Below are 13,866 nucleotides of genomic sequence, written 5' to 3' on the forward strand. Positions count from 1 at the left end.
ATATCAAGATAGTAAGCTCTCTGGGAAATGGACTGTCTTTCAGTTGTTTGTGTACAGCATTTAGCGCTGGGGTTCTAGGCACTACAATAATACAAATAATACATACTACTACTCATCAAAACAAAACAAACAGAAGCTGTCAGAGTCCACAGGATCATTCTAAAGGAAATTTACAAAATTTAAGAGCCGAGGAGAAAATGTCTCTCCCTCACACCATGAATGTTTAAATATTGCTATGGTGGCTGTTCCTTTTTATTCTGATTGAAAGAGCGATACATATCTGCCACGTGGCTGTTGGCTGCAGGACCCGAGACTTCCAGCTGTTGGGTGCTTATTTAAGACTCAGGTGCCAAAGGAAACTACATACTCATCTTCTCATTCAAAGTGAACACTTGTTGCAGCAGTAGCACCCTCAAAACTGGTCATTGGTACAATGAAAAATTGATCTGGCAGTATTATTTCCAATTTAAAGAAAACATCTGGATTCAAACTACTGGTGGGTAAGAAATCAGAATACTCATTTATTACACTGAATATTCAGCGGAGACTCTCACTTTCGTAACTGGATGCCATAAGGTACATTGATCGTTAGTATATAGAGATTTAATATATTTTAATTAGCGTTGTGTATCAATTACAAAAGTTTCATATTTGCTGTTGGCATTAAGAAACCATATCCTCTTATGCTTATTTTTCTGGTTTTCTAAATGAGGCCAGTTCCAGGGAGTCCAGAGATTGGATGCTTTTCTGGATTAAACAAACTGATTTAGCAATTATCTTCCTAGCATGCAAAGCCCAATTATACGAACTAGGTGTTCTGCACTGACAGATGTCCAATGGCTTTAAGAACCCAAACACTATTTCTGGTATTCAAATGAGCCTTCAGTATTATGGAAAACACAGAAAGAAAACAAAGACAATATTTATTGTGTTTTCACATAACAGGAGCTGAAGTGAAGTACGATACAATATTGAGGCTGAAATAGATGAAAATGGTAGGAAATGTGTTAACTAGGCATTCTTATTTACTGAATAACATTTACATATTATAATTTTTCTTATTATAGGAAATTCTTTTGAATACAGAAATACTGTTAATTATTATCCTTAAAAATTATGGTACCATATGCACATTTACATTTCACCAGTGTTTGTTTAAAAAAAAATCAGTAATTCCTTTGCAGCACTGTTACAGAAAGATTTTTGCAGGTTGCGTTGCAACCCGGGCATCGGGTCACAGCACTGCTCACTCAAATTTTGTCTGGCCACCCCTATCAGGAATGCCTACCCAAACCTCATCAGCCCCAGGGGCCAGGTCACAATGCCCAGAGTGGGTAGCCAACCCCAGCCAGCCCAGTGGGACAGGAGCTGCTGCAGTGGGCTGAGTGCAAAGAAGGTTCACTCTGCAACTCCCCCCCAGGTCCACCCAATTTCTGGGGCAGCAGCTGACCCCTCCCCAGTGCTACCCACCCACTGGGGGCAGCACCTGTCCCACCACCACCAACCAGGGCAGAACCTGGGCCACTTTAGACTCTTGAAATGTTGGGAGGTATTTTGATGGAGCTCTAATCCAGAAACAAAGATCTAATTCCCTTGATATAGAAGTTTGTACTTACGATCTCCTCTTGCTAATAAAACTTATCTCAAAGATTCACCATTAAAATGATGAGAGTCTCTCTTTAGCTTTGATTTACCTACTTATTCTCGCCCACAATATCGTAATTCTTTCATATGTAAAGTGGGATATACAACAACTCTGTTAGCAATGAGAGTGCCAATGAATTGCTGCTTTTGATATTAACCAGTTGTACTGAGATCCCACACATTTTTAGTGAGCTCTGGTTTTCCGGTAATTTGACAGCTCTTTCATAGCAGATATATTGTTTTGCAATTGCCACCTTTGATGTGTTTTCCTTGACCTCCATCAAACTGTCTTCAAGTTTAATTTCCTATCTGTATTAGATGTCCTTAAGGCTGCTGACCTGGAGACAAGCAATTCCGTTTTGCTCTGCAGTGCAACTGAAAACACTTGCACATGTTTTCCACCCTTTTAAGATGTGAAGTCTCAACTGAAAATTTCTCTGGTTCTCAGGATTGCCATGAGATATGAACACATGGCCTAGTAATGGACATTGAGAACTCTGTTATAAAGTGGTACATATAGTGATGTGCATGCATACATGTCCCTTTTTGGGGGAAATATATTGTGATTTTGACATCTCTGCATTTAAAACGCTTCCCCTGAACAGGAGCCAATGAATAAATAAATGTTTTACAGTCACTATATAGTTTTTATAATGTTCACAAATTTAAATTCAAACACGCTGTGCTCTTCATGAATATAATTGGTCTCACTGCATCTGTTCTTGCCCACTCCATCCTGCATCTAGGGCTTGATTCGGCAAGGTGCTCGTCACTCTGCATCTGAGCCAGCAAAATGGAGCCAAAGCACGCCTCACCTTGCAGGTTCAAGTCTTTCCTTTCTTCCTATTAGTTTAACTGTGAGAACATTTCTTATTCCAGATATAAAAATAGGATTTGGAATGCATAGTCACATAAACAGGTAAATCTCAAAATACAGCTCATGCAGTGCACTACCTTTGAAATCAGTGATTAATTCCATTTCAAGAATTGCAGCAATCAAGAGAGCTGAACCAATAGCTTACTGAGCAACATGCCTCTGTTGGGAAAATATTTGCTAACTAGTTCTTCTATGAGTTGAGTGAGGTGAGGAATGCTTTTTAATAAAGGCCCAATATGCCATTATCACCACCAAGAGAAGTTCCAAGTAGATATAGGGATAGAAATATAAAATTCATATTGCACAGCAAGAGAATATATAGTGAATTCACAAATCATGAGATGATAAACATGGTCACATCTCTGAGAGATTACTAGACAAAAGGAAACAGGCTGATAATATATAAAAGTAGCTCTGTTCTACTGAGCATGGATATGGCATATGATAATTTAGTTACGATAAGATCTGAAAATCATGGTCCAGACTCCCCAAGAGGAAAAAGGGAGGTCTGAACGCCAAAGAATAAGCAATTGAATGAATTGGTTGTGTATTAAATATATGTCATGTAAGGTCTTTTATGAATGCTTGTAATCTCCTGAATATATTGGTCATTAGGAGATCTACATAAAGTTATGATTATAGATGCACGCATGTATATAGGTGCAGAAAATTGTAACTGTAACTATAGTGCAACTAGAGCATCACCTCACAGCAATATGGTGAAACAATCAGGCAGAGAGGGCACCTCCCGGGCCAGGTATTTACATGAACCAGCTCCAACCACTGAGCATTGTCCAGCCAGAAAGAGACAATGGTGGACCACTAACGTTAATGGGAAAACACTGAAACTGAGAAGAAACCCCCCACTCTGTGTAACCATGAATTAGTCTGAGAAAAAGGGAAAACCAAACCAAAACAGAACCAAAAAAAACCACAAGCCCTGTTAAAAGGGAAGGGACTTGAAGTGAAGGCTATCCAGAAACTGAGGGCCAGCATAGGTGTGCTGTCCATGAAGCACTAGATCCCCTCTAGGGCATAGGACACGCTGGGAAACTGTTCAGAGGCAATAGGTAACATCTATTAGAAAAGGGAACTTAATTAGTAGAGAATTATAAAGCCTGAGATTTGTCTTTATGTTTATTTTCTGTATAACTTGTATTTGCTTTTCTTTACTATTTCACCATTGACTATGATTTTTCTATTAAATAAACTTTTTGTTTATTTTTATCCTCTGTTGTGGAGGACAAGATATTCATCAAAGATGTGAAGGTTAATGGTGGGGTATGCCAGGCATGGAAAGATACTGCTCTGCAGATTTCACTGGTTAAAAGGGAGATGGTCAAAGAGCTTACCATGCTACCAGAAGAAAATGTAAAACTCCTTGCTTTGGGAAATTTTGAAATCACAGCACCCTTAGCCCACATACAGCTGGAGTAGGAGGGGAGCAAAATATGATCTGAAAGTGGGAATTTGGGATGGTATCCCTGCAGACATTTTGTTGGAAATTATTATATCTGTGTCTAAAGTTACTAATGTGGTAACCTGCAGTGGGAAAGCATGTACCACAGAAGCCCCTTTGCCTGACCCAGGGGAGGAAGAGACAGAAGGAACAGGGAAAGACACTTTGCCTGCACTGCAGAGCGGGAAACACTGCCACGGAGGGGGTATCAGCTCCTCTTACTGAAGCAGCCCTCCAAATCATCCAGAGGCAAGGAGCCTTTGTTAGGGATCGGGACACAGATGTTTTCCTAGAGAGCATTAGCAATACCCCTGCAAAAGATGATGGGGGAGGTTTTTTATGAAAGAAGGCAAGATATTTAGGGAAGCCCCAATGGGAAAGAACAAGGGCATCAGGGAGCACTACAAACAACTGATAATGCTCAAAAAGCACAGGTCAGCATTACTACATTTAGCCCATGACTATCCATTCGATGGACATCTAGGGGTACATGTACACTACCTGCCGGATCGGTGGGTAGTGATCGATCTATCGGGGATCGATTTATGGCATCTAGTGTAGACGCGATAAATCAATTCCTGATTGCTCTGCCGTCGACTCCGGAACTCCACCACGGTGAGATGCGGAAGCGGAGTTGACGGGGGAGCAGCGGCCATCGATCCCGCGCCGCGAGGATGCCAAGTAAGTGATTCTAAGTCGATCTAAGATACGTCGACTTCAGCTACGCTATTCTCATAGCTGAAGTTGCGTATCTTAGATAGATCCTCTCCCCCCCCTCTCCCTCCAGTGTAGACCAGGCCTAGGAGTAGAAAGGACATTTGAACAGCTTCAGAAGAATTTTTACTGGCCAGGTATAAAGCTGGACATAAAGGAATACTGTAAATCCTGTGAGTTGTGCCAAAAGTGGAAAAAGACAAGAAGTCTCTGCAATGCCCCATTAAAAACTGGCTAATTTGCACAAAAAGTTGTTAGTCTCTCCCCCTCCCCACTGCTCAAGCAAGATTTACTAGGACACTGTAGTGAGGAATTTTTGTACTAAGGTCTCATAAGCCTTGCAAAATATACTGCAGTGCATTTATTAGCATACCAAGAAACAGTATAAATAATTGAAACTAAATTCTAAGTGTCCATATTGTGATGCACATCCCCCCCTCCCCAATTTTGTTTGTTTACTTATTTGCTATTTTGTAAAATTCAGTACCTCACAATTGGCCTTCCAATACATGTAAATTTATAAATTTATTTGGGCATAAGCTTTCGTAGGCTAAAATGCACTTCACTAGATGCATGGAGTGGAGTGCATCTGACGAAGTGGGTTTTAGCCCACGAAAGCTTATCCCCAAATAAATTTATTAGTCTCTAAGGTGCCACAAGGATTCCTCGTTGTTTTTGCTGATACAGACTAACATGGCTATCACTCTGAAACATGAAAATTTCTGTCATTCTCCTGTATTTAGGGAGTAGACATTTAGCTAAAAAGTAAAAAAGTTGAATGTCATTGTATTTACACTAACTTGAATTAAATCAGTATTCAAGCTGTGTGAAATGTAGCACTGTAGGAAGGAGGACCTATTAAAGTGACACAGCAGATAATTCTACTATGTTGGAAAGATATGTAGTTATATACAGTTCTCAGAAGTGACTTAAGTATCTATCACTCCAACTGACAAGGAACAATTATTGCTACAGTTGGGATTTGATATAGTTTAAGCACTAGTTAAGCCATCCACGTGCTCAGCACTCTACAAGACACAAAACCCCCACAAATAAATTCCAGGAATTTACAACCGAAGGCGCCAAGCTGGCCTACAAACACTAATCAAAATTACTCAAGATAAGTTCAAAGCTGACTATGAAGAGTTACAAATGGCAGATGAAATTCAATGTTGATAAATGCAAAGTAAAACACATTGGAAAACATCATCCCAACTATACATACAAAATGATGGGATCTAAATTAACTATTACCCCTCAAAAAACAGATCTTGGCATCATTGTGGATAGTTCTCTGAAAACATCCGCTCAATGTGCAACAGCAGTCAAAAAAGCTAATAAATGTTAACAGCCATTAGGAAAAGGATAGATAATAAAACAGTAAATATAATGCCACTATACAAATCCATGAAATGCCCACATCTTTAATACTGCATGCAGTTCTGGTCACCCCATCTCAAAAAGAGAGATTAGAATTGGAAAAGGTACAAAGAAGGGCAACAAAAATGATTAAGTGAATAGAACAGCTTCCATATGAGGAGAGATTAAAAAGACTGGGACTTTTCAGCTTGGAAAAGAGACAACTAAGGGGGGGGGGGGGGGAGATATGATAAAGATCTATAAAATCATGAATGGTGTAAAGAAAGTGAATAAGGAAATATTTACTTCTTCACAAAACACAAAAAATAGGGGTCACTCAATGATATTAATAGGCAACAGGTTTAAAACAAACAAAAAGAAGTACTTATTCACATGGCACTCAGTCAACTTGTGGAACTCATTTCCGGGGATATTGTGGAGGCCAAAACTATAACTGGGTTAAAAAAAGAATTAGATAAGTTTACGGAGGTCCTTCAATGGCTATTAGCCAAGATGGTCAGGGACACAACCCCACGTTCTGGGTATCTCTAGCCTCTGACTGCGAGAAGCTGGAAGTGAATAACTGGGCAATCACTCGATAATTGCCCTGTTCTGTTCATTCCCTTTGAAGCACCTGGTTTTGGCCACTGTTGGAAGACAGGATACTGAGCTAAATGGACCGTTGGTCTGACCCCACTATGGCCATTCTTATGTTCTTATCAATTTAAACCCAACATTATTAAAACAGTAAAACAACAAACATGTTTGTAGTGGTCTAAGTCAATACCTCCTTTGGGTCTTACCTTGCATTTTACCTATGCTAAGTGTTTTAGATTGTAAGCTCCTCAGGGCAGGGATAGTTTTTGTATCTTTTACAGTGGTAAGAACATAATCTGCACTAGATAAATAAAACAAATTTACTATGTGAGATTTGAACAAAAACAGAAGTTTGAACTCAAACATATTGGCACCTAAAACAAGTACACAGCATCAGAAAAAAATATTTTTCTTTCAAAATAATGTTGGACTTCATAATGCATTATGAGAACTGTAAAACTTCAATAAACTATGTTAATATCTTTAGTATTTACAGATACAAGGATATAATATTCATTGCTTTCCTTTTCATAGCCATGATTCTCATGACAACCCAGAGGTTAAGCCAAAACCAGCAACTAGTAGCCATAAATTTGCTCCCTTACTACATAAAGATTTCAACAAGGCTTACAGTTGGCCCATTGAACATTAACCTGTATTACTAATTATACTTTGGTAGTGCCCAAAATGCGTTAAGAAAAAAATTCTGTAGCTCATTGACACACTAGGAAGTATTTTCCACAAAACCATATTGACTGAGTTTTAAAAGTATCATTACCATAGGGTGAAATAAATTTGAATGTTACTGTTTTTATAGGTGTATTCATTGAGATGAGAGCTGTATTGGTTAAAATAGAATTCAGAGGTTACGTTTCCTATTTTTTTCTTTTTAATTTATTGTCTTCTCACATGATGCAGGAAACAGCAGGGTAATTTGCTCTATTTATTCAAGTACAATGCTTTAAATCAGGGGTGGCCAACCTGTGGCTTCAGAGCTCTTCAGAAGTTAATATGCGGCTCCTTGTATAGGCACCGACTCCAAGGCTGGAGCTATAGGCGCCAACTTTCCAATGTGCCATGGGGTGCTCACTGCTCAACCTCTGGCTTTGCCTCCACTCCACCCCTTCCCGCCCCCTCCCCTGAACCTGCCGTGCCCTCACTCCTTCCCCTTCTCCCCAAAGCCTCCTGCACGCCACGAAACAGCTGATCAGGAGGTACGGGGAGGGAGGGGCTGGTTGGCGGGGCTGCCCGGAGGGGCTAGGAGCGGTGGGAGTTGATGTGGCTCTTTGGCGATGTACATTGGTAAATTCTGACTCCTTCTCAGGCTCAGGTTGGCCACCCCTGCTTTAAATACACAATTTTGGGGGAATTTCAATACTCAGTGCAGACCCCTGACCTACTTTTTGATTCCCTCCCCCGCTCCCAACCAAGCACAACTCCCAGAAAATGGCACATTTTTCCACATTGTGGAATCATATTTACTTTAGGCTAACAGAACAAAACAAACAAACAAAAATACCTCTGAAGTCCATCCTGGACCACTCTACCTCAAGTTCCAGGGCCACTGCCTTTAATAGTAATTATTGTAGAGGTATGGAATATGCACACACAAGTTCAGAGACATCAGCAAATATTTGCACTTGTGACTTTGTTGACACATTTGCACATTCACATGTGCAAAATGTGAATGTGTTATGTGACTGTTGGAAAGCATGGCATTGTAATTAAGGTTCTGCATTATACGGTGCGGGAGATAAATATATTATTTGAAAGGCATTTCCTTACCAGCTGGAGGTAGAAGAAAGTTCATTGCAACTATGCAGTGTATCTTTGTCATTGGAAGCATGTTGGGTGGGCATTAGGGTATGGTTAAGAGGTGACCCACAACTTGGTAATTCTTGTTTTTTAGGATTTGTCTTGGGGGATGTCACACTTAGCGAACCTCAAATCTCCAACCTCAATCCTTTTGATATCAAGCTTTTGGTTATAGAATAAAGAAAAGAAACTAAAAGTGTAGTAGAAATAATCCTCCCAGTTCTCTACGCTACAGTCCTTCTGTGGGTGAAAGATTGGTCACTGACCTCCCAGGGCTTTCCCAGTGAAGATCAGATTATTACAGGTTTCCTGCTGGGTTAACTAGCAGAGAAGCTAGCCAAAGAAGCCAACTTCTTTTGGTCCTGCTGGTCCTGGATAAACACTTGCAGCAGACAGTTGAGGTTGATAGCAGTGACTATACATCAGCAGCTATGAAATGCAGAATCATGAAATGCTAAATACAACTATGAAATGCTAAAACCAATGAAAATCTAAGGTCAGTAGAAGGATGAAAAGGAATTTTAAAATTCGAACAGTAACTAAAGAGTAGATTAACTAGATATTAAAGAGGAACTAGATATTAAAGATAAACATTTTTAAACCTGCAGGACGGGACAACTCAGCACCAAAGAGTTTTAAAGATGGAAGGTGGTAATGACCACTTTTATGCGGTCCACCTTGTTAAGTGGGAAACCATCACTAATGTCATCAAACCAGCGACCAAACGTTAATGGTCAACCTCCCAGTCAAAAGAGCAACAAAATAAGACTTTTCAGGGCCAACTTACTAGGCAGATTGGACCTGGGGTAAAGATCTGCCAACTGAATGTTGAAGGCCTCTTACGATCCAAGTGTGACTACCAGGAGAAAATGCTGAAGACGAAAACCATCCACATCCTTGCCCTCCTGGACACCTATGCCACAAACGAAGAAAAAGCCTGTTGCTATAAAATCAACGGCTATAAACTCATAGCCAGCAATTACCACCCAAAATACGGGCTGGCAATATACATGAAGCAGGAGATCAACTAATATGTGGTCCTACTTCCTAAAGTGCACAAAGAAACAACTACAATCTCTGTGCGCCTTGTCAAGTTTACCATCAATGTATACAAACCACCCAGTGTGAAATGCCCTCAATCAACTCTGCCAACCGCACAGGACCCTGCTGTATTAGTAGGGGACTTTAATTGTCACCACACACAGTGGAGCTAGGCAGCAAACAATACTTCAGGCGAAGAACTGACACAGTGGGCATCAGCAAATGATATACTCCTCCTTTCTGATGCAAAACAGCATGGCACTTTCCATTCTGAAAGATAGGGCACAGGATACTGCCCTGGCCTGAGGTTCACCTCTAAAGATGATACAGGCACACCAATACATGCATCATGGATTGTCCTTGACAACTTCCCAAACAGCCAGCACAGCTCAGTACTGACCCATATTGGCATTCAAATTCCAGTACTCTACTTAAAACCAGCACCATGCTGGAGCTTCAAAAAAGTTGACTGAGCCACTTTCACGACGACTGCGGAGAATACAATCTTCCACACTGTCCCAACGCTGAAGACTTTTGATCATTTGTCACATTCCGAGGTGCAATCCAGACCAGTGACGGGTTGTGTCACCACATACCCCACAATGCTTTGTTGTTGAAATTCCTGGGCCACACAAACAGCCTACCAGCATGAAGTTCATATTCTGAGTGCCTCTGTATTGCTGTAGCCCTGGTCCAGCAGCTCTTAACCCAGCAGCCTGTCAGTAACACACCAGTCACACTTTGGCTTCCATCACCCTTGGTTACTATTTGCAGAGTGACCCCAACAAATTCCCAGTCCCGAATTTTCCCAAAAACATGTGTTCTGCACTCTCCAGCCCTGTTCTGGACAGTTCAGAAATTAAGGTTTGTTGATCCTGTATGAAGCCAATATTCAACAGTTTGCTGCTTTAACTGGAGTTACCAAACAGTTCAGTTTAAACTCAGCATTGTATTGCTTTAGATTAAAAAAAAAAAAAAAGTCTACTAACACAAGAAAATAGTTTTTTTTAGTGAATTCAGGTATAAGAGATTAAGTTAGAAGTCGTCACAAACAAATATAAGTGAAAACATGCATCTAAAAGTCTAAAACTTAATCAAGCAAGTTTTGATTCAAAGCTTTGTTTAAAATGCACGTTCTCACCCAGTGTTTTCCAGCAAGATGGTGACTGACCCTTCCCCCGGTCAGGATCTCTCCAGGAGGCCCAAAGGTGCTGGTGCCTTTGTCTTCTTAGGTGAAAGAAATAATTCAGGGTTTTCTGCTCTTCTCTCTTACAGTTCAGTGAACTTTTCAAGTGGATTCTTCTGAAGATTACCCCTCAAAGCAAAGTTTTCCAACAATGAGGTAGGTGACATGGAGTCAGGTGATGGACACTCCATGCTCTCTCCCCTCACATGTGTTTGTTGAAATGTCAATTTGCTTGTCTCCTGCCATCTCCCCCTGTTATCTCCAGAATCCTGTTTACTATGTGTGTGTAAATTGGGATAAACACACACTCATTTGTTTAAGATAGACCCAATTAACAACTTTTGCTTAGGCAGGGCTGTGTGGTTTTCAACATGTGCTAATATCATAAAGGGGGATTTCATAACTTTACATATAATGTTGCTACATACATTTCACCATATTATTGACCAGCGAGTTACTAGTTTTCAAATGATACCTCACAAGATAAAGATTATTACAGCAGTGTATAGGGTGTGAATAAGGGTGTGCGTGTGTGTGTTTTCAGTCACACCATTTTACTAAGCTCCTTCTTTGTGGGGGAGATTAGAACATCCCCCAGGGACACAAGTCATCATATACTCCTTCCTGGACTGCAGAGAGCCAAGAGCTCTTCCATAAATATGACGAGTGTAGAGACCCAGAAATTGGAAAGCTCTCCTGGCAGCACTGGATGCAGCAAGATGGAAACAGTGGCCCGAATGAGCAGAAGGTCTAAATTTCATACACACAAGCAGATGTTCCTGGAATCTACTGAGACACCTGGGGGCTACAGGTCCCTTGCATTCCACTAGGATGCAGATGAAAGATAATGCCATCATTGCTAAACTTTTGTGGACATCAAAACAGCCAGTGGACAAACAGTAGTGCAGACAGTCCAGCATCAACTTCAGCAGATGAGGTCCACATGCTCTTCATTATCCCAGTGGTTTGGACCATTCACAAACAGGGAGATTGATGCAGCCAATGTAGCCACAAATCTGGGAAAAGCAGCAGCAGAAGATGGCATCTATCTCAAGTTCCTATATAACCTGGGTCCACTGACATTGAAATGCATGGTCACCAATATCCTAGAGACCAGTGAAATCTGCCCCGTGTGGAGAGAACCCAAAGTCATTGAAATCCTAAGGCCTGGAAAACCTGCACATGATCCTTCTAGTTATAGGGCAATCTCCTGTTTGAGAACCACCTACAAGTGATGAAGTGTATGAGTCGGAACCAAATCGGGCCCGCTGCAGATACCAGACTACACAAGGAGCAAGCTGGTTTCCGACTGCACGGAAGTTGCTGTGCCCAAGTCCTGGGCCTCACTACGTACACCAAGGCTGGATTCCAACAAAAACTCAAGACCCAGTACTACTTTCTTCCATCTGTCTGAAAGGATGGACTACTACTGAAACTGGCCAAAGTGATCCCGTGTTCACATTCCCCAGCTGCTGAACACCAGCTTAGCAGCCAAAGGATGTGCGTACACCTCGGAAGTCAAACCTGCAAGCCACACACTTTCAATAATGGGCTACCATAAGGCTCTGTACTTGCTCCAGTACTCTACAATGTATACAAGAGAGATATCCCTGAAACAATAGCGCATAAATTTCTGCATGCTGATGATTTGGCACTCACAACTCAGGCTCCATAACTTTAAAGAATTTGAAGTAATCCTTATATCTGACCTTAAGATCACGGAGGAGTACATCCAAAAGTGGTAGCCAAGACCAAATCCGAGCAATTGGCAGTCTCTACTTTCCACCTTGAAAATAGAATTGCAGAAGGCACTGTCTAGTTTTATGGTGAAACTGCGCGTTATGACCCAAAGCCAACACATCTCGATGTTATTCTTGACCACTCTCTGACCTTTCATGACCACCTCAAGAAAGTAGCCTCTAAAGCGAAGGCTTGCACCAACATTATCCAAAAGTTAGTGGGAACAAGCTGGGCACCAACTGCTCTGGTGCTACGAACATTGGCCTTAACCCTGGTATACTCAGTTGCACAGTACTGTGCACTAGTTTTGGACAAGAAGCTGCCATAGACAACTTGTGGATAGGCAGCTGAATCAGACCATGTGCATCATGACAGAAACTTTACAATCAACACCTCACTGAACCGCATCTGAACAAACCATGCAGTTACTTAATGCACAAGTGGAAAATCAAAGACTCATCTTTCATGCGACTGCAGCGAGAACATCCAAACCATTGAACACATAATAATGCAGTGCTCCAAATATGGATTCAAAGGTGAAATGGAAAATGGTTTATCTGACAATGACACAGAGGAGGCCTTGAGATGGCTTATGGACCTACAACTGCATCTACAGAACATTGCGCTGCAGATGCCATACACACACGCAAGAGAGAAAGTTTTAAAAGATTTAGCTGAGGAGGATTCTGAACCACTGATGTTGATTTTTAACAAATCTTGGAATGTAGGAAAAAGTTCAAGAGAAAAAAGGCGTACTTTTTTTAGGTACTTTTAAAAGGGTAAGCAAGATGATCAGGATAACTAAAGGGGGTAGCCTGACATCAATCCTGGGCAAAATCATGGAAGGACTGATATGGGATGCAATCAGAAAAAACAATGAAAGGTTGGTAGCTTGGTACTAATTAGCATTGTTTTATGAAAAATAGGTTCTGTCAGATAAATATGTCTTTTCTGAAGAGATCACGAGTTTGCTTGAGACATAATAATATCTAAACAACTCTGTAGATGTAATATTCTGAGACATTCGTAAACCTTTTGACTTAGTACCACCCGGCATTCTGATTAAAAACCCAGCACTATACAAAAACCAGTATAATGCATGTTAAATATATTAAGACCTGGCTAACTGATAGATCTCAAAAAGTAATTATAAACAGAGAATCATCATAATAACAAAGGGAGCTATTTCTAACTGGGTCCGATAGGGATCTGTTTTTGCCCCAATGCTATTCAGCATCTTTACCAATAATCCGGAAGAAAATATAAAAGCATTTCTGATACATTTTGCAGGTCACAAAAATAGGTAGAGTTGTAAATAATAATGATAGGTCACTACTACAGAATGATCTGGAGTACTTGGTAAACCGTGTTCCTCTGAACAATATGCATTTTAATACAGCTAGATGCAAGGTCATATACCTAGGAACAAAAAAC

At 40.7% G+C, this 13,866-nt stretch overlaps 1 protein-coding gene across 11 annotated transcripts in view; it reads right to left on the bottom strand.

Moving 5' to 3' along the window:
* Positions 1–13,866, bottom strand: part of TTC7B (tetratricopeptide repeat domain 7B) — a 326,149-nt gene that overhangs the window by 169,161 nt on the left and 143,122 nt on the right. The gene's annotated exons all lie outside the window — the stretch shown is intronic.

The sequence above is a fragment of the Chrysemys picta genome, chromosome 4, assembly GCF_011386835.1.
Source record: "Chrysemys picta bellii isolate R12L10 chromosome 4, ASM1138683v2, whole genome shotgun sequence".
Lineage (NCBI taxonomy): Eukaryota > Metazoa > Chordata > Testudines > Emydidae > Chrysemys > Chrysemys picta.